Genomic DNA, 19,704 nt, shown 5'->3' with positions numbered 1-19,704 from the left:
TGGAGGAAATGATACTGTTATAACTTCAGATAATTTTTAAAGGGCTCTTTTTGCCCTTTGAAGCAGGGGATGTACAAACACTATCACAGGCTCGAACTCACAACCACTTGTTTCTGAGACCAGTGCTCTGACCACTGAGCTGTGGAGCCAGGCACAAGACATGGAAAGAGGGTCTCATGTATTGGAAATAACAAAAGAATAGATAACTGGAGACTGTTATATATCAAGACGTAACAAAACCGAAACAGAGCAGAGGGGCATCATGTGCAGAAGGTTGGGAGAATGCAAGGCCGAATCAGACAGTGTCCTCCGTGCCATAAACTGATCTTTCCTGCTGGTCCAGTGATTACGATTCAGTGCCTTCACTGTCGTAGCCTGTTCATGGTTATCATTTAAAGTAATAATCACAAAATATTGACTGATCTTGAGAAGCAGAATTATGTCGTTGCTCAGTCAAAATCGATTCATTCCAACTGTAACAATGCCAGCTGAAACTGCCTGATGCGCAATCAGTTTAAAACAAGAATAGAGGGGAGGCCAGGAAAAGTGAAGGGCAATGGTAGTTTGTGAGAGTTGGCTGGAGGCCAAGTGGAGCCAGGTTCAATGTGGGTGTTGAAGACCAGTCTTCACTGTTTACCCTGGCATTCAGATCACATTGGATCAATCACACAAGGACCGTCCTTTGTGTGTTGTCCTTTGCACACAACAACTCGGGTCAGTGCCTCGAGGGGCTCGGATACTTTTAATTTGGCAAGTAACTCAGGCCAGTGGTGCACAAACTAAGCTGTGTCGGGACACTATTTAAATGGGCCACCACTCATTGCAATGACCCAGAACTATGCAGAAAGAGGAAGAACACAAATACAAAATCTTCGCTCTGAATGGATATCCCTGCAATTTCATCCACAGGTGCTGACTAAACAGCAGCACGAAGAGGACACATTATGCCCTAACACACTGGACACACTGCCACACATCAGGAACATATCAGAACTGACAACTCCTATGACAACAAGGAGTTACGGTAGCACATAAGCCCAAAGCCATGCTACGACAAACATTCTCAAGGACTAAAGACACCATACCCACAACATGCAGAACTGACATTGTTTACAAAACACCGTGCAACGATTGCCACAAACATTATATCAGACAGACAGGAAGGAAACTACCCATCAGTATGCATGAACATCAGCTGGCAGCAAAATGACGTGACAAACTTTCCCTAATATCAGTACACCCGGATAATGAAGGCCATCAGTTTAACTGGGACAACATAACTGTAGTAGTGCAATCCAAACATAGACACACACGGGAATTCCTAGAGGCATGGTTCTCAATCCATAATGCAGTTGGCAAACATATAGAATTAGACCCCATATACAACCAACACAGAACAGAATGCGAAATGACAGAAGTCGCCAGAATGGACCAGGCAGTATAAATTCCAAGTGGAGGAGAACAACATTGCTTCATTGCAAGTCTCACTCATGACGTTACCTCGCATGGTGATGTAAAGGCTGAACAAAAACAAGCCAGCTGGGCGATCAACTTTACAACTTTACTTGTTAACTTTACCGTTTAATATGTGTCTCAGGGTCAGTCTTTGTGATATTATACACACACTGTTCTACCCGCTTCTCCCGCTGTACGCAAGGTTTCCCGACAAAAGGCAGCTTTATGTGGAACACAAGCAGTTTCTCCTGACAATGGGTACCGTTGCCATGAGCTGGGATATGAAATAGACAGTGTGTTGAAGTAGCCCCACACTCATGTTACTCAATTACCTTTCAATTTCAATTTTCAATTTCCAGAACACAGCAATCCATTCACTTCAGCTGCTGGGAACCTGACACAAACAGCGCTGGGCAGACATTCCTCTTCGGAAGCGTCTGTCAATTTGCAAGGGTAGAAAAGCTGTCAACTTCACTCGAGTGAGAGAGGATACAATATTCCAAACTTCCAATTCAAATTCAGATGCCGTATCAATTACACCACTGGCTCCACACATCTTGCTGCAGCTTTCATCCTGTCGACTTGTGATGTAATCAGCGATAGTGGTGGAAAAAAACAACATTTGCAAGGTGAATATCCTGCAAAATAATCACCGTCACTGCTGCACTTCAATGTTCCCCACTTTGTGAAGCGGTGAATGTCACTGGCAAACGAAACACACTTATCCTCACATGCCTGCTTCACTGTCACCTGTTTCTTTGCCACCTGTTTCTCTGCTGGAAGTTGCAATTGTTTTATTCACAGTCATTGCAAAGTTCTGCCTCATTTTTTTTATGAAATAATCTCCTCGCAACTTAAAAAACATCCCCTAGTCTTGAAATCTCCCATCCTTGAGAAATGACGACCACAATTCATATTATCTAAGTCTAATTATTGTATGAACTCCTAACAGGCCGCCTCTCAACCTCTTAAGCACCAGCAAGAAAAGTCAAAGTCTATCCGACCTTTCTTTATAAATCAAATCTTCCATACCAGGCAACATCCTGGTAAACCTGTTCTTAACACTCGCCAGCTTCATAATATGCCTCCTGTAATTGTGTGACAGAAACTGCACACTGAATTACAGAAGAGGTCTCATCAACATCCTGTGCAACCTCAATATGACTTCCCAACTCCTAAACTGAAACGATTGAGCAATGAAGGCTGGCGTGCCAAAAGCATGTTTAACGGCTGTCTTAAATGTGATGTAAACGTCAAATAATCATGTACCTGGATCCCCTAGGTCCATGAGTAGGCACCTTAACAGGGAGACAAAGTCTGTGGGAGGATGGGGAATAGATTTGAATTTCTTTGACCTCACATCTAAAGAAATTTATTGTACACATGCAGCTGAATAAGATAAACAATTTATTCTCCGTGAAAAACTATAAATGAACCTGAACATTTTTCAATTAAAAAGTAAAGTTAGACCCTCTCGAGTCAGAAGGAAGCCATCACTGTTCTGTTTCTGAGCTTATATTACCCAACAAGTTCTGCACCATGTCATTCATTCACCATATCCTGATACGTTAACTTTGGATCACTCTCCACAGGTATCAGTAACTATTGCCAATCCTCAGTTACATCTGGAGAATTTGATGTTTGACCTTTCTGAACCAGTGCAGGTCATGACGTGAAGTCGCACTTGCAATGATATTAGGTAAGGAGTTACCAAATGATCGTGAAGGATTAGTGATGTTTTCCAAAAGAACAATTTAAATGTTTTCACATTTTTGATTCAATCCAATGATCTGACATATTACACAAGGTTGTCACAAAAAAAATTTGATACCAGGCACTTATTAGGACAAGTGACCCAAAGCTGACCAAAGAAGTAGGTTTCAAGGAACATCCTGAACAAACTAAGGGACTTTGAAAACCAGGGATGTTTAGGGAGTAAATTCAGGAGCTTATGGCCTTGGAAACTGAAAACATGAAAAAGGTGGAAGAGTTAAAACCAGAAATCTAGTGGAGGTTGGAAGTCAGGGAGAAAAAATGTTTTGAAGGAAAAAGCAAAAGAACAGTAGATGCTTGAAAGTAGTAACACAAGCAGAAATTGATGAGAAACTCAGCTTATCTGGCAGTGCTTGTGGATAGAGAGCAGCATTATTGTTTTGTGTCCAGTGACCCTTCTTCAGATATATCTCAGAGTGTTTTGCAGCTGGAGGGACTATTAAATGGAGGTGTGATAACAAAATTTCAAAATAAGGATATGAATTTCAATACCTTGATGCTTTGTCACCCAGAAAATGTTTATGTTAGTGAGGACAGGATGGCAAAACTCAAAGATGTTGAAATGGGTGAGAGTAAACACACGTGCAGCAGATTTTTGGATCTTCTCAAGATTTCAGGGAAGTAGAATTAAGAAGCCTGCTGGGAGTGTGTTTGGGGAGTTAAGTCGAGAGGTAACAAAGGAATGGATGAGAGTTTTAGCAGCAGATGACCTGAGATGCTGCTGAGGTTGAAATTGTATGTGGTCTTTGTGGTAATGGGTGTGGGGGTGAGTAATGTGGTTAGAAGCTCATCTTGGGGTGAAATATTGCACCATGACTGTGAGCAGTGTTGCCAGCCAGTTACCAGGGGCAGGGATGGAGTCAGTGGTGACGGAGTGGAGCATGGCTGCCAGCCTGGATTGAGATTTAGCACTGTCGACTTAAATGTGACCTATACCCCTTTTCAAACAGGAACAGACTTGGCAGCAGAACTAATTTGTGAACCAACTGCCAGCTTTATTGAGACAAAGTGTGGAGTTTGTCTGTTATGAAGTAAACTACAGTGACAAACTCAGACAGCTATTTCCAGTTGAGTGTGGTTTATGCTGCTTATGCCAATAACTAGCAGTTAAACAACTCATTGAAGTTTTTGCAGCCTTGGTCTTCAAACTCCGTCTTGAGCTTTTATCTTCTGATTCTCGTTGCTTTCCATTGCACAGACCTTTCATGAGAATCTCCTTTCTGCTTGTTCTTTTTTGATTAACCTCCCTCTCTGCCCAATCACAGTTCATATGCACAACACTCACCTCACTTCACCACGTGATGTTCTTCATATTCAAAGCTATTCTCTTTACATCTTACCTGAGGACTGCTATATCTGTATTTATTACCCTTATTTCACCGCCATTTCTCTATTCACTGACAGAGCGGTATCAAGAGTATCTTTAGCTTTGAGCTGCAGGAAGCCTTTTCAAACGCGACTTATTAAAAAATAACAAAAGAACTGGGATGTTGTAAATCGGGTACAAAAACAAAGTTGCTGGAAAAGCTCAGCAGGTCTAGCAGCATCTGTGAAGGTTAAAAAAGAGATCATGTTTCGGGTGCAGTGCCCCTTCCTCAGAGCGACTTTTTAAAACCCCAGGGTCGCTAATGTAACAATCTTTCTCATCCAGTTCTCAGGCTCATTTGTCTCAAAATGCAACATTGTGACGACGATCATTTGCTTCTGACAATGACAACACAAAGCACTGCACATGCTCCAGCTAACAATGGCGTCTGGGTGATTGATGTCAGTGCGGGACCAATATGAGCACAGAGATGCAGTTCAGGGCCGGGCGGAAGTCCCTGCCCTTTTAGCCAATCGGGATGAAAAAGGGGCGGGATCGGTGCAAACCACGTGATCATCCATTAGAGCGGTCCAGAGTCGCTGAGATAACACGGTGTGCAGCTGGATGAACACAGCAGGTCAAGCTGTATCGGAGGAGCAGGAAAGCTGATGTTTCGGGCCTAGCTCCTTCGCTGAGACCAAGATTTGTGCAACGGAGGTAAGAGCAGGACGCGGTAAAGAAAGCAAAACGGCAGAAAGCGGGAGGGGAGTGATATTCGTATGGGTTTGGAAGTTTTACAAACACTTAGTGCACGTCGGAAAACACACACGTTTGAAACTCCCAGACTCATGTTTGCAGAAAACAAATCAATGCCTCAGATGACGATAGGCCCGTGTGACCGCCACCATCTTTATTGGGGGCAATGATCCGCGGGGCGCATGCGCGGCAGCTTTAAAACTTTGGCATGGCCGAGCTCAAGCTGGGCGCATGCGCCGCCGCCTCTGGCTGAAAGTGAGAGAACGAGGTGTGGGGCTGGAGGAACGCAGCAGGACAGGCAGCGTCAGAGGGGCAGGAAAGCTGGCGTTTTCGGGCCTACACCCTTCAGAAATGCGGGAGGGGAAGGGGATTCTGAAATAAATAGGGAGAGAGGGAGAGGCAGGTGGAGAGGAGACAGACAAGTTAAAGAGGTGGGGATGGAGCAGGTAAAAGTGAGTGTAGGTGTGGCGGGGACCTACTCCGTAGGTCAGTCCAGGGAGGATCAACAGGTCAAGTGGTTGGGATGAGGTTAGCAGGTAGGAAATGGGGGTGCAGCTTGAGTTGAGAGGAGGGGATGGGTGAGAGGAAGAACAGGTTAGGGAAGTGGGGATGAGCAGTTGTTTCGTGTGACCTGAGTGTAGAAGTTCTGTAACGTGGTCCCCAAGCCTCTGCTTGGTTTCCCTGATGTAGAGGAGGCCACAAAGGGTAGAGTGGATGCAGTATACCACATGAGCACCTGCATTCCCCATACAGATGGCCTAAAAGCCCTACGCTATTTCCCGTCCTGCAGGTCTGATCAGTACCCCTCCACTGACCACCCCCCCCCCCCCCCCACCTTAGGTGCTTTGCCAAACTCATTCTCACCCTCAACAACTTCTCTATCAACTCCTCCCACACCCTACAGATGAAGAGGGTGGCCATGGGTACCCGCATGGGCCCAAGCTATGCCTGCTTCTTTGTTGGAACAATTCCTCTTCTGTACCTACACTGGCCCTGAGCCCCACCTCTTCCTCCAGTACACAGATGACTGTATCGGCGCTGCCTTGTGCTCCCATGAGGAGCTCGAGCAGTTCGTCCACTTCACCAGTACCTACCACCCCAAACTTTAGTTCACCTGGACCATCTCTAACACCTCTCTCACATTCCTAGACCTCTGTTTCCGTCTTGGACAACCATCTAGAAACCGATATCCATTTCAAGCCCACTGACTCCCACAGCTACCTAGAATACACCTCCTCCCACCCACCGTCCTGCAAAAATGCCATCTCCTATTCCCAATTCCTTCACCTCCGCCGCATCTGCTCCCAGGGTTCCACTCCCGTACATCTCAGATGTCCTTGTTTTTGAAGGACCGCAACCCCAGTCCCCACTCACCCCCCCCCCCCCCCGGCAGTAATCGAGAACGACCTTCACTGTCTCCTGCATTTTTCAACAACTCCTCCCTCACAGCCCGTCCCTGTAATAACAACCGAAAAAGAATCCCCCTCATCCTCACATCACTCCTCCAATCTCCGGATCAAACGCATCATCCTCTGACACTTCTGCCATCAGCAATCCGACCCCACCATCAAAGACACTTTCCCCTCCCCACCCTTGTCAACATTCCAGAGGGACCGCTCCGTACATGACTCCCTTGTCCGCTCCACACTCCCCTCCAGCCCCACCACACCTGGCACTTTCAACCGCAACTGTAGGAATTGCTGCACCTGCCCCCACACCACCCTCACCCCCACACCACCCTCACCCCCATCCCAGGCCCCGAAGAAGACTTTTCACATCAAGCAGATGACTTTTCACATCAAGCAGATGTTCAACTGCACGTCTGCTAATGTGGTATACTGCATCCCCTGTACCTGTTGTGGCCTCCTCTACATCAGGGAAACCAAGCGGAGGCTTGGGGACGGCTTTGCAGAACACCTACGCTTGGTTCGCAATAAACAACTGCACCTCCCAGTCGCGAACCATTTCAACACCCCGTCCTATTCCTCACGACGTGTCCATCCTGGGCCTCTTGCAGTGCCACAGCAATGCCTGCCGAGGGTTGCAGGAACAGCAGCTCATATTCTGCCTGGGAACCCTGCAGCCCAATGGTGTCAATGTGGATTTCACAAGCTTCAAAATCTCCCCTCCTCCAACCACATCCCAAAACTAGCCCAGCTTGTCTCCACCTCCCTAACCTGTTCTTCGTCTCTTGTATATCCTCCTCCTACCTCAAGCTGCATCCCTGTTTCCTACCTACTAACCTCATCCCACCGCCTTGACCTGTTTGTCCTCCCTGGACTGACCTATCACCTCCCTACCTCCCCACCTGTACTCTCCTTCACCTGCTCCATGCCTGCCTCTTTGACTTGTCTGTTTCCTCTCCACCTATCTTCTCTCTCCATCTTCAATCTGTCTCCCCCTCTCTCCCTATTTAGTTCAGAATCCTCTTCCCCTCCCCCGATTTCTGATGAAGGGTCTAGGCCCGAAACGTCACCTATGCTGCTCCTCTGATGCTCCTTGGCCTGCTGTGTTCATCCAGCTCCGCCCCTTGTTGTCTCGGATTCTCCAACATCCGCAGTTCCCATTATCTCTTATCCAAGTGTTTGTTTCTTCTGGATTTCTTTCCCAGAGTGTGGGATCATAGCAGCTCGCACTGCTCCTACTCAGGTCTGTGCTCCCTGATCACCTTTGTCGGTGTCAGTCTCTAATGATGGGTATATTTGATCTCTGCAGTATTTTATAGTTAATTCCTTTAGCTTTTTTGTAAATAAATTTTCCACTGCTGCCCACCCCCTCACCATCTGCTGCTGTTTTACCAGATTAATTTTTGAATGGTATCTTTCACAGCCAGGAAATATTTCCCAGAAAGAGAGTGCATTTTTCTTCCATTTCAGACCAACAAATTCGACAGCATTTTTATTCTCGTCATTCATTTTGCACTTCTGCAACATTTACTGTTTCTCCTTCCACAGATACCAGCGATCGTTGCCAAAGCCCTGTTACCTGTGGAGAAGGTGATATTTAACTTTTGTGTGCTGCTGCAGTTCGTATGATGAAGGTGCTCCCACAATGCGGCCGTTTGAGAAGTTTCAGCTCGGTCATCTAGCGATACTGAAGAGCTGATGGTGTGTCCAAATCAACAAACAATTTGTATTGTTATCATGTTTTAGAATTTCACAAAAATATTATCCAGTAACTTTTGACATAAGGCCATATTAGATCAGGTGACCAAAAAGTTACCAAATTTGCAGGTTTTCCTGACTCCTTAAAGAAGGAAAGCAAACCTAAGAGGCTTATCATGGGAATTCCAGACCATGTTGCCTGGCAACTGTAGAAACAGCCTCCAGTCGTGAAGCAATGACAAAGCGCATTGTTGGAGTCTGAAACTAAATGAATTGTCGAAGCCTTGAAGGTTGTGTAGTGCAGGGAGATAGGGCTCATCACAGCCAGGAATTAAATCAAGGATGAGAATTTTAAATTGTTGCTTATGAATAGGAGCCTTTGTGGGTCAGGGAGCACAGCAGTGATGGTGAACAGGTCTTGGTACAAATGAACTTGTGTGCAGCAGAATTTTAGGTATTCTTGAGGTTTCAGGGCCGTTGAATGTGGGAGGCTGACTGGCAGTGTGTTTGGATAGTTAAGTCTAGAGGTAACACAGGAATAGATGAGAGGTTCAGCAAATGAGCTGAAACTGAGGTGTTGTTGTTGGGTCATTGTCACTGAAGTGAAAATAAGTGGTTTTTGTGCAGGGCTCTGCTGTTTCCCCTCACCTCACATCGGGGATTCAGCTGCTTGTGAATTTGTGGATCAAGTCTGTCATAAAATCAGGAACCGAGTGCCCGCCGTGACCCAAACTGGGTGTCACTGAGCAGGTTACTGCTGAGTAAGTGCTGCTGAATACTGCTGTTGACAACACCTTCCATCACTTTACTGACGATAGAGAGTAGACTGCTTGAGGGGAAATTGGTCGGGTTGGATTTGCTGTGTTTTTGTGCTGAACAGACCTGGGCCATTTTCCAAATTGGCAGTAGATGCCAGTGCTGTAGCAGGACTGAAACAGTTTGGCTTGGTGGCTAGCAAGCTCTAGAGCACGAGTCATCGGTACTATTGCCAGTGTTGTCAGGACCCATAACCTTTGCACAATTCTTCCATTTATTGATATTATTTGAAATGAATCAAATTGGATGAAAAATCACATCTCTGATGTTGGGGACCTCTGGAGAAGGCTGAGATGGATCATCCAGTTGACACTTCTGGCTTAAGATTGCTGCAGACTTGTCTTTTGCATGGATAGGTTGGGCTCCTCTGTCAGTAAGGATGGGGATTTTTGGCATGCTTCCTCCAGTGAGTTGTTTAATTGTTCGTCACCATTCACGACTGGGTGTGACAGAACTGCAGAGCTTACATCTCATCTATTGGTTATGGGGTGGCTTAGCTCTAACTCTTGCTGCTTATGGTATTTAGCATGCAGGTAGTCCTGTTTGGTAGTTTTACCAGGTTGGCACCTTATTTTTAAGTCTGCCTTGTGCTGTTCTTGGCATGTACTCCGATACTATTCCATTCAACCAGTGTTTGTCTCCTGGGTCAATGGCAATGGCTGACTGTAGGGTATGCTGGGCCATGAGGTTACAGATTGTGCTGGAGAAGGTCTGCTACTGTTGTAGTCTCTCTCAAAGCCTCTTAGATATCAGGTTTGGAGTTCCTGTGTCTCTTCCTTTCAGCCAAAGTTCGTGCCACCCAACGCAATGGGGGGGGGGTATTATCAAGTTTAAGATGAGGCTTTGTTTCCACAGGAGTGTGCGGTGGGCGCTGTTATCAATTCTGTCACTGACAGATGCCTCTGCAGCTGGGAAATTGGTGATGATGAGATCAGCTATGTTTTCCCCGTTTGGTGCGTCACCACCTGCTGCAGTCCCAGCCAGGCAGCTTTGTCCTTTAGGACCCGACTAGCCTGATTGGTAATCCTCCTGCAAATTACTCCTGAAGGTGGACATTGAGTACATTTAGTGCTGTTCACACTCTCAGTGCTTTCTCCAAGAGCTGTTCAACATGGAGGAGTTTTTGTTTATTAAAATTCACTCTTGGGATGTGGAAATTGCTGGCTGCACCAGCATTTATTACCTGGAAGGCAATAAAGTCAACCACATCGCTATGTTTTGGAGTCACATGTCATCCAGACCAGGTAAGGATGGCAAATTTCCTGAAAGGACATAAGCGAACCAGATGGGTCTTTCCTGATAATTGGCAACAGTTTCATGGTCATCAGTAGACTCTTAATTTCAGATCATTATTTAATTCAATTTTCACCATCTGCCATGGCAGGATTCGAACCCAGGTCCCCAGAATGTTATCTCGGTCTCTGGATCAATAATCTAGCGATAATACTGCTGCCGATTTATCAACAGAGGGAGGATGGTACATCGTAATCAGCAGGAGCCATGAGACTTCCAGGCGTCAGAGTCAATGCTGAGTACTCCCAGGTCAAATAATCTGGTCGGAATAGCACTGTGCTATTCCCCTGAATCAACTGTGGACCCCCACAAGGAATAATGTGCAGCAGGAACAATGCACAGTTATCCTTGGCCCGGAGGAGGGGATGTTGTGAATTTCTAACCAGACTGTCAGTGATGTATTTTATGAATTTGTGTTACAGAGTATTACAAGTGGACTTTCAGGTGGGAAGCTCAATAATTGTAACACGAAACTGACAGAATTACTTAATTCATCAGCACCTGGATATTCTCATTGTGTTCCTGCTCGTTCCCACTTGCCATGTAAAATTTCTCTCTTATTACTCCATTCTCTCAATAGATCTTTCCTACGACTTTCAATATATGTCCTGTAGTCCTTTCTTATGGCCAGTTGAGTGTACATTTTGCCATCCTAATGTTTATCTTTTGTAAACACTACCTATTAAGGTCCCCTCAAAATCCTTTGTTAAAAGGAGATCAATCTTAGTTTCTCCAAGCACCTGATTCTCCAATGACTTTTTGTTTCCTGTGTGTAAGGCACTCATCCGGATTGTGTTGGCACATTTTCCACTTCCCTGCATGAGTACAGCCCCAACAATATTAAAGAAAGGTAACATCCTCCAGGTGAAGCACTGTCAGAGTGGTGTCACATCCACCACATTCAACATTCCCCTCTACACCACCGAAGGAAAGTGGCATCACTGTGCCAAAGGTAAAGTCACCGTAGTCCTACCTGACCATAGGGCTGGTTTAACCTGAAGATTACCACACCCCAGGCGAGGGGAGAGGTTGAGAAGCAGAGTCCATCTATTGTAGATGGTTATTCTCAATATGTACCAGCAATGTCTAAGTCACATGAAATTATAATAACAGCCCTAACCATGCAACTAAAAACCCCCTCCCTACAAACCATTCTGTTAAATCTCCTCTGCCCCCTATCAGGGACCCTCCCGTCCTTCACAGTGTGTGTGGGATCTTTGGTTTGCACAGACTCAGCTCGTCTCTGTTCCTGTCTGTGATGTCATCATGCTGTGACAATGGCACTGAACCTCACTGTCTGTGAGGGTGGTAGGCACCGAGATCCTCATAGCGTTTAAGGCATATTTAGATACACACTTTTGTGATGCCAACGCAGACAAGTCTATGGGCTAAGTTCTGGAAAATTAGATTAGAACGGTTAGGTGATTTTTAACCGGCACTGGCTGGATGGGCCACAAAGTCTTTTTCTGTACTGTAGACCTCCGAGGCAGTTCACATAGGAAGATACCCAGCAATATTTCAAGTCATTTCAGAATATGAGCTATTAGAATAAATGTCTCATGATTGGTCAGTATTTTCGGGAGAAAAGGGAGGTATAGACGTAATGCGGTTTACCTCAATTCTGGGGCCTGAAGCCCAGGAAAGTGAAAGCACCGCCATCAAGTGGTTGTATAAAAATAAGGATTGTATCAGAGGAAAGAAATATCCTTCTTGTATCATCCATTTGTGAGGCCGGACGATATTAGAGACAGGAAGGGTTCTGAGACTGGAGAAGACTACAAAAATAGGGAAAAGTGAGCTTGGAAGAGATTACAGAAAGGGGGAAGATTGTGAGGCTGGAGGAGACCTCAGACAAAGAGAGATTTGTGAGGCTGAAGACAATTATAGAGCTAAAGAAGTTTGTGATAATGGGAACTGCAGATGCTGTAGAATCCAAGATAATGAAATGTGAGGCTGGATGAACACGGCAGGCCCAGCAGCATCTCAGGATCACAAAAGCTGACGTTTCGGGCCTAGACCCTTCTTCAGAGAGGGGGATGGGGTGAGGGTTTTGGAATAAATAGGGAGAGAGGGGGAGGCGGACCGAAGATGGAGAGGAAAGTATAGGTGGGGAGTTAGGGAGGGGATAGGTCAGTCCAGGGAAGACGGACAGCTCAAGGAGGTGGGATGAGGTTGGTAGGTAGGAGATGGAGGTGCGGCTTGGGGTGGGAGGAAGGGACGGGTGAGAGGAAGAACAGGTTAGGGAGGTAGAGACAGGTTGGACTGGTTATGGGATGCAGTGGGTGGAGGGGAAGAGCTGGGCTGGTTGTGTGACGCAGTGGGGGGAGGGGATGAACTGGGCTGGTTTTGGGATGCGGTGGGGGAAGGGGAGATTTTGAAGCTGGTGAAGTCCACATTGATACCATTGGGCCGCAGGGTTCCCAAGCGGAATGAGTTGCTGTTCCTGCAACCTTCGGGTGGCATCATTGTGGCACTGCAGGAGGCCCATGATGGACATGTCATCTAAAGAATGGGAGGGGGAGTGGAAATGGTTTGCGACTGGGAGGTGCAGTTGTTTATTGTGAACCGAGCGGAGGTGTTCTGTAAAGCGGTCCCCAAGCCTCTGCTTGGTTTCCCCAATGTAGAGGAAGCCACACCGGGTACAGTGGATGCAGTATACCACATTGGCAGATGTGCAGGTGAACCTCTGCTTAATGTGGAAAGTCATCTTGGGGCCTGGGATAGGGGTGAGGGAGGAGGTGTGGGGGCAAGTCTAGCATTTCCTGTGGTTGCAGGGGAAGGTGCTGGGTGTGGTGGGTTTGGAGGGCAGTGTGGAGCGAACAAGGGAGTCACGGAGAGAGTGGTCTCTCTGGAAAGCAGACGGGTGGGGATGGAAAAATGTCTTGGGCGGTGGGGTCGGATTGTAGATAGCGGAAGTGTCGGAGGATGATGCGTTGTATGCAGAAGTTGGTGGGGTGGTGTGTGAGAACGAGGGGATCCTCTTGGGGCGGTTGTGGCGGGGGCGGGGTGTGAGGGATGTGTTGCGGGAAATGCGGGAGACGCAGTCAAGGGCGTTCTCGACCACTGTCGGGGGAACGTTGCGGTCCTTGAAGAACTTGGACATCTGGGATGTGCGGGAGTGGAATGCTTCATCGTGGGAGCAGTTTGTGGGCTGGAGGAGATTAGAGATAAGGTGGTTTGTGAGACTGGAGGAATCTGAATAGATGGTGTGAGTTATGAGGCTAGTGGGGGATTCTAACGATAGGCAGGTCGTGAGGCTGGAGAGGGATTCCAGGGATGCGAAGCGTGTTGAGGCTCGAGGGTGATGCCTGCAGTAATGCAGGTAGTGAGGCTCGAGGGCATGATCGGGTGGGTAGTGAGGTTTGAGGTATGATTCCTGCAATAGGGAGGGTGGTGAGGCTCCAGGGCGGATTATCATCCAAACAGCACAGTGGTGTACTTACAGCAGATGGAGTGCAGCAGTAATAGAAAGTACCACTTTCTCAAAATTGAATAAAAATGGGCAATCAATATTAGTCTGTGCCGCAAAGACCACATCCCATAAGTCAATTAAAATTATGGTGGGTCTCTGGTTTGGAGAGAGCTAACAGAAGTTGAGAGAATTTTCCATTGTAGTAGTAATGTTTGGTAACCATAGAATACAACATTCAGCTAATTGGCAAATAATGCAGGGTGAAAATGTGAAGATTGTTTGTTTGACTCAGCAAGTTCCCAGGATCTGGAACAGTCTGAATGGCAGCTGGATGCAGATTTAGCAGTTATTCTCAGAAGAGAGTTGGGATTTAACTTTTCAAGGAATGATGGACAAATGGCGGGGGAATTGGGTCAGATTTGCAGCACCTCCCAGAGTGAGAGTGAAGCCTTTGACAGGGTTCCACATGGTAGACTGATGAGTAAAGTTAGATCTCACGTGATTCAGGAAGAGCTCGCTAATTGGAAGCGGAATTGGCTTAGTTGTCAGAGAGAATGTGGTGTTGGGGGATTTTTCAGAGTGGAGTTCTGTGACCAGTGTGTTCCACAGCAATCGGTGCAGGGGCCACTTTTGTTTCTCATTTAGATTAATGATTTGGATGAGAATTTAAGGGACAAGATTAGTAAGTTTGCAGATGATACTAGAATTAGTGGTTAGTGAAGGTTATCTAAGATGACAGCGAGATCTTGTTGAATTATGTCAATGAGTTGAGTGGAGGATGAAGTTCAATTTGAATAAATGTGAGATATTGTATTTCGGTAAAATGAACAAGGGTAGGACTTGTACAATTGATGGTTGCACCCAGGGTAGAGTTGTGGCACAGAGAAATGCTGAGATTCAGGTACATACTACTTTGAAGTTTATGTAGACAAGTAGTCAGGCTGGTTAATATGTTGTTTAGCACACTTGCCTTCATTGCTCAGACCTCTGAGTCTCAGTTGGGATGTTGTGTTGAGGTTGTATACGACATTGTTTAGGCTTCATTTGAGGTATTGTGTGCAGCTCTGGTTGCCCTGTTACAGGAAGGACATTATTATTAAACTGGAGACAGTTCAGAATAGACTTGCTGGGATGTTGCCAGGATTGGAGGGCTTGATTCTCAAATAGACAGCCAAAGCTAGGACTTTTCTCACTGCAGCATAACGGGTTAAGGAGTGACCTTAGAGGTTCATAAAATCATGAGGGCACAGATTATGTGAATAGCAAGGGTTTATTCCCAAGGTTGGGTGATTTCAAGACAAGGGGACATGTGTGTAAGGTGAGAGGAGAAAGACATATTTAAAAAGACATGAGGGATATTTTTATTCTTATGGAGTTGTCCATGTGTGGAATGAACTTTCAGGAGGTGGTAGATACAGGTACAGTCACGTTGTTTAAAAGACATTTGAATAAAGACATAGATAAGAGAGGTTTAGAGGAGTATATGCCAGATGCAGGCAGATGTGATCAGTTTAAATATAAAACTTATACATTTCAAAATTCTAAGTATGTATTAAATTGAAGTAAGGCTAACTTTGACATTATTGGGCAGGAACTTCCAAAAGATGATCGGGAGAGGTAATATGCAGGTCAGGGAATGCTTGGAAAGTGGGAGGCCCTCAAAACTAAAATAAGGAGAGCCCAGGCACAATATGTTTCTGTTCATGTGAAGGGCAACGCTGGTAAATGTAGGGGATACGGGATGACTGGAGAAATTGAGGCTCTGGTCAAGAAAAAGAAGGCAGCACATGTCAGGTATTGACAACAGGAATTGGGTCAATCCCTCGAAGTATAGGGGCAGTAGGAGTATACTCGAGGGAAATCAGGACGGCAAAAAGGAGACATGAGCTATCTTTGGCAAATTGAGTTAAGGGAAATCCCAAGAGATTCTGAAACTTCATTTGGGACAAAAAAGCAACTAGGGAGAAAATAGGGCGCCTTTTAAAGATCAACAAGGCTGTCTGTGTGGAACTGCAGGCTGAGATCGTGAATGAGTATTTCACATTAGTATTTACTGCAGAGAAGGATATGGAAGGGAGAAAGCTTGGAAACATACATCGTGAGTCGTGAGAAGTATCTCTATTACAGAGATCTAGGTGCTGGATGTCTTAAAATGCATAAAGGTGGATAGGTCCCTGGCACCTGATCAGGTGTTACACTCAAACTCTGGGAGAAGCTGGGGAAATAATTGTTGGCCCCTTGCTGCGGTATTTGTATCACTGACACTAGTGAAGTGCCAGAAGGCCGGGTGGCTAATGTGGTGCCATTCTTTAAGGAAAAGCCAGAGGACCATCGACCGTTGAGCCTGATGTCAGTGGTGGGTAAATTGCTGGAGGGGATTCAGAGGGACTGGATTTGCATGTGTTTAGAGAAGAAAAGACTGATTAGGGATAGTCAACATGGCTTTGTGAGTAGGAAATCTTGTCTCACTTAATTGATTGAGTTTATTTGAAGAAGTGACAAAGAAGATTGAAGAAGGCAAAGCAGTGAACACTGTCTATATGGACTTCAGCAAGGCATTCACCAGAGCTCCACATGATGGACTGGTTAGCAAGATTAGATCAAATGGGATCCAGGGAGAGTTAGCTATTTGAAACAAAATTGGCTTGAAGGTAGGAAACAGGATCATGGTGGGTTGGGGGGGAGCGGATTCATTCTAGAGGACTATGAACAGCAGTGTGCTGCAAGGATCGGTGCTGGGTCCACTGCTTTTTTTATCATTGATGCAAATCATGTGGAATGAATATTGGAGGAATGGTTAGTAAGTTTGCAGATGACGCTAAAATTGTTGTAGTAGACAGCAAAGGAGTTTACCTCCAAGTGCAATGGGAACGTAATCAGATGGGTTGATGGGCTAAGGAGTGATAGAAATAAGTTTTTAGTTCAGATAAATGTGAGCGATTGCATTATGGTAATTGTGATCAGCGCAGGACTTAAACAGTTAATGATGAGGCCCTGGGGATTGTTATGTAACAGAAACTCCTTGGGGTGCATGTGCACAGTTCCTTGAAGGTGAATTGCAGGTACAGAAGGTAGTGAAGATGATATTTGCTGTGCTGCATTTATTGGTCAGTGCATTGAGTGTAGGAGTTGGGAGGTCATGTTATAGGCTGAGCAAGGCATTGATGATGCTGCTTTTGGAATACTGTGTTCAGTTCTGGTCTCCCTGCTATAGGAATGATGCTGTCAAACTTAGCAGGGTGCAGAAAAGATTTACAAGAATGTTGCAAGAGGTGGAAGTTTTGAGCTGTAGGGAGAGGTTGAATATGCTGGGGCTATTTTCCCTGAAGCATTGAAGGCTGACTGGTGACCTTTATAGACGTTGTTAAAATTATGGTGGGCGTAGGGTGAGTGGCCAAGATTGTTTCTCCAGGTTAGGGGAGACTAGAACTAATAACACTGGCTTAAGCTGAGAACCAAAAGAACTGCAGATTTTGTAAATCTGAAAAAAAAAACAAAGTTGCTGGAAAAGCTCAGCAGGTTTGGCAGCATCTCTGGAGGAGAGAAGAGTTTCGGATTCTGAGGAAGGGTCACCGGTCCCAAAATGTTAACTTTTTTTCCCTCCTCCACAGATGCTACCAGGCCTGCTGAGCTTTTCCAGCAAATTTTGTTTTTTTAAAGGGAAAGTGGGTGGTGCTTGTGTAGAATGAGCTGCCAGAGGGACTGGTGGAAGCTGGTACAGTTACCCATCCAGATACCTTTTAAATGTTGTATGTGAATAGGAAGGGTGTAGCAGAATATAGGTCAAATGCTTGCAAATGGGATTAGATTAATTTGGGATATCTGGTCAGCGTGGACAACTGGGACAAAAGGGATTGTTTTGTGCTGTACAACTCTGACGAAGCATTCTTTTTTGTTTTCATTTCAGATTTCCACAATTTTACTTCTGCACTATTCTTAGTCTTTCAGAGGGATCAAAAGATTGAGTTACAGATCTATACAATGACTGTCCTTCCTCCCTGGCTCTCCCACCTCTCTCTTTTGGTAGTTTGATGCAAACACTGACTGGATCCCTTACCTGGAGGATATTTGTGAATGAATTTGTTCTAATGGTGATCTAGCATATTCCCCAAGTGTTGCTCCACACATGTCCAGAGAATTTCTCAGTTTCACAATGTGTGTGTCCTTCTGGTTTCTTACTCGCTACACTTACTTTCTGTTTGAAAGTATAGTCTGCAGTCGGACAATTCAAACTGTTCCACATCCAGGTCTGACAGTCACTTTGTTTATCACAAACCCAATTTTCTCAGGATTTTGAACATTGAAGGAAAAAGCAGCACTCATAGTGGGGAGAAAAGCACATGGTGTGTATGTTGAAGAGTCTGTGAAGATTCATCTGAAATGTCCAAACACCAGTGCAGTGACACTGGGAGAGAGTGTGGAAATGTGCAGATTGCAGGAAGGAATTTCTTCATCGATCCCAGCTAGAAACTGACCACCAGAGGCACACTGGAGAGAGACCATTGACCTGTTCTGCATGAGGGAAAGGCTTTGCTGACTGGAATTCCCCACTGATACACCAGCGAGTTCACTCTGGGGAGAGACCTTTCATGAGCTCTGAGTGTGGGAAGGGATTCATTGTCATCCAAACTGTTAACACACCAGCGAGTTCACAGACAACCACAGTTGAAGGACTTTGCTGTCACTCTCACTAGCAAATGAACCATGGTTTTGGGCTGTTTGTACAGATGTTACTGATCCCTGCTCAATTAAAGGTGCTGGTATTGTGAATAAAATGTCACACTAACAGTTGTGTAAGGTAGAGCTTGGAAATAGTCACGTTGTCACAACACATCGACACATTCACACTGACTAAAGACTATCCACCTGCACGATATGTGAAAAGGGATTTCCTCGTTTATCAGGACTGGTTAACTACCAGCAAATTTCTGAATAAGTTGATTTGGTTTCAATATAGCTAACAGTAGAATCAAAAATAGTATCAGTGATAATGGGAACTGCAGATGCTGGAGAATCCAAGACAACAAAATGTGGAGCTGGATGAACACAGCAGGCCAAGCAGCATCTCAGGAGCACAAAAGCTGACGTTTCAGGCCTAGAGAAGGGACAAGGCCTGAAACGTCAGCTTTTGTGCTCCTGAGATGCTGCTCGGCCTGCTGTGTTCATCCAGCTCCACACATTTGTTATAGTAGATTCAAAAACCATGTGTTTTGGGCTTGTTTCTGGAGATCAGAGAATCCCTCCAGTATGGGAGCAGACCACTTAGCCCATCAAGTCCGCACTGACCTGACGAAGAGTGTCTAACCCAGACACTGTCTGCGTGAGTTTCCTCCAGATGCTCTGGTTTCAGTCCAAAAATGTGCAAATTATGTAGATTGACTATGCTAAATTGCCCACAGTATCTTGTGTGCAAATTGCAGGGATAGGGTACGGTGTGAGACTGGTTGGGATGCTCTTTGGAGGGTTGGTATTGACTGAATGGCCATCTTCCACACTGTAGGAATTCTGTGATGAATTCAATGGCCCTTTATTTGTTAGATAGGTCTGCGCACCTTTACAGTGACGGATTCTGTTGCTCTCCACAGATGTTTGTTTATTGGAAACAAGGTAATCTTTCATTTTGTAGATTAAAAATCAAAGGAAAGTTTTAAATCCAAACATAGGATTGGGATGAGTCATGTCCTATAATCCCTGATTGCATTTTCCCAGTCGCCTGTGAAACCTGGTGACCGCTGTGACTCTGCCTGGGGGCATTGCAGTCTCTTCAGCTCTTTACCTGGTGTCCATAG

General features: G+C 45.5%; 1 long non-coding RNA gene across 1 annotated transcript; it reads left to right on the top strand.

Moving 5' to 3' along the window:
- The first annotated feature begins 5,103 nt into the window (after window positions 1-5,103).
- On the top strand, window positions 5,104-18,964 carry LOC132207944 (uncharacterized). The gene is made up of 3 exons (XR_009444030.1): window positions 5,104-5,251; window positions 8,245-8,397; window positions 17,823-18,964. It is a non-coding gene; the product is annotated as an uncharacterized LOC132207944 (long non-coding RNA).
- Window positions 18,965-19,704: the final 740 nt, after the last annotated feature.

This window comes from Stegostoma tigrinum, unplaced genomic scaffold (assembly GCF_030684315.1).
Source record: "Stegostoma tigrinum isolate sSteTig4 unplaced genomic scaffold, sSteTig4.hap1 scaffold_218, whole genome shotgun sequence".
Taxonomy (NCBI): domain Eukaryota; kingdom Metazoa; phylum Chordata; class Chondrichthyes; order Orectolobiformes; family Stegostomatidae; genus Stegostoma; species Stegostoma tigrinum.
Note: the sequence above shows the minus strand (reverse complement) of the source record. Positions and strands in the feature narration are given on the sequence as shown.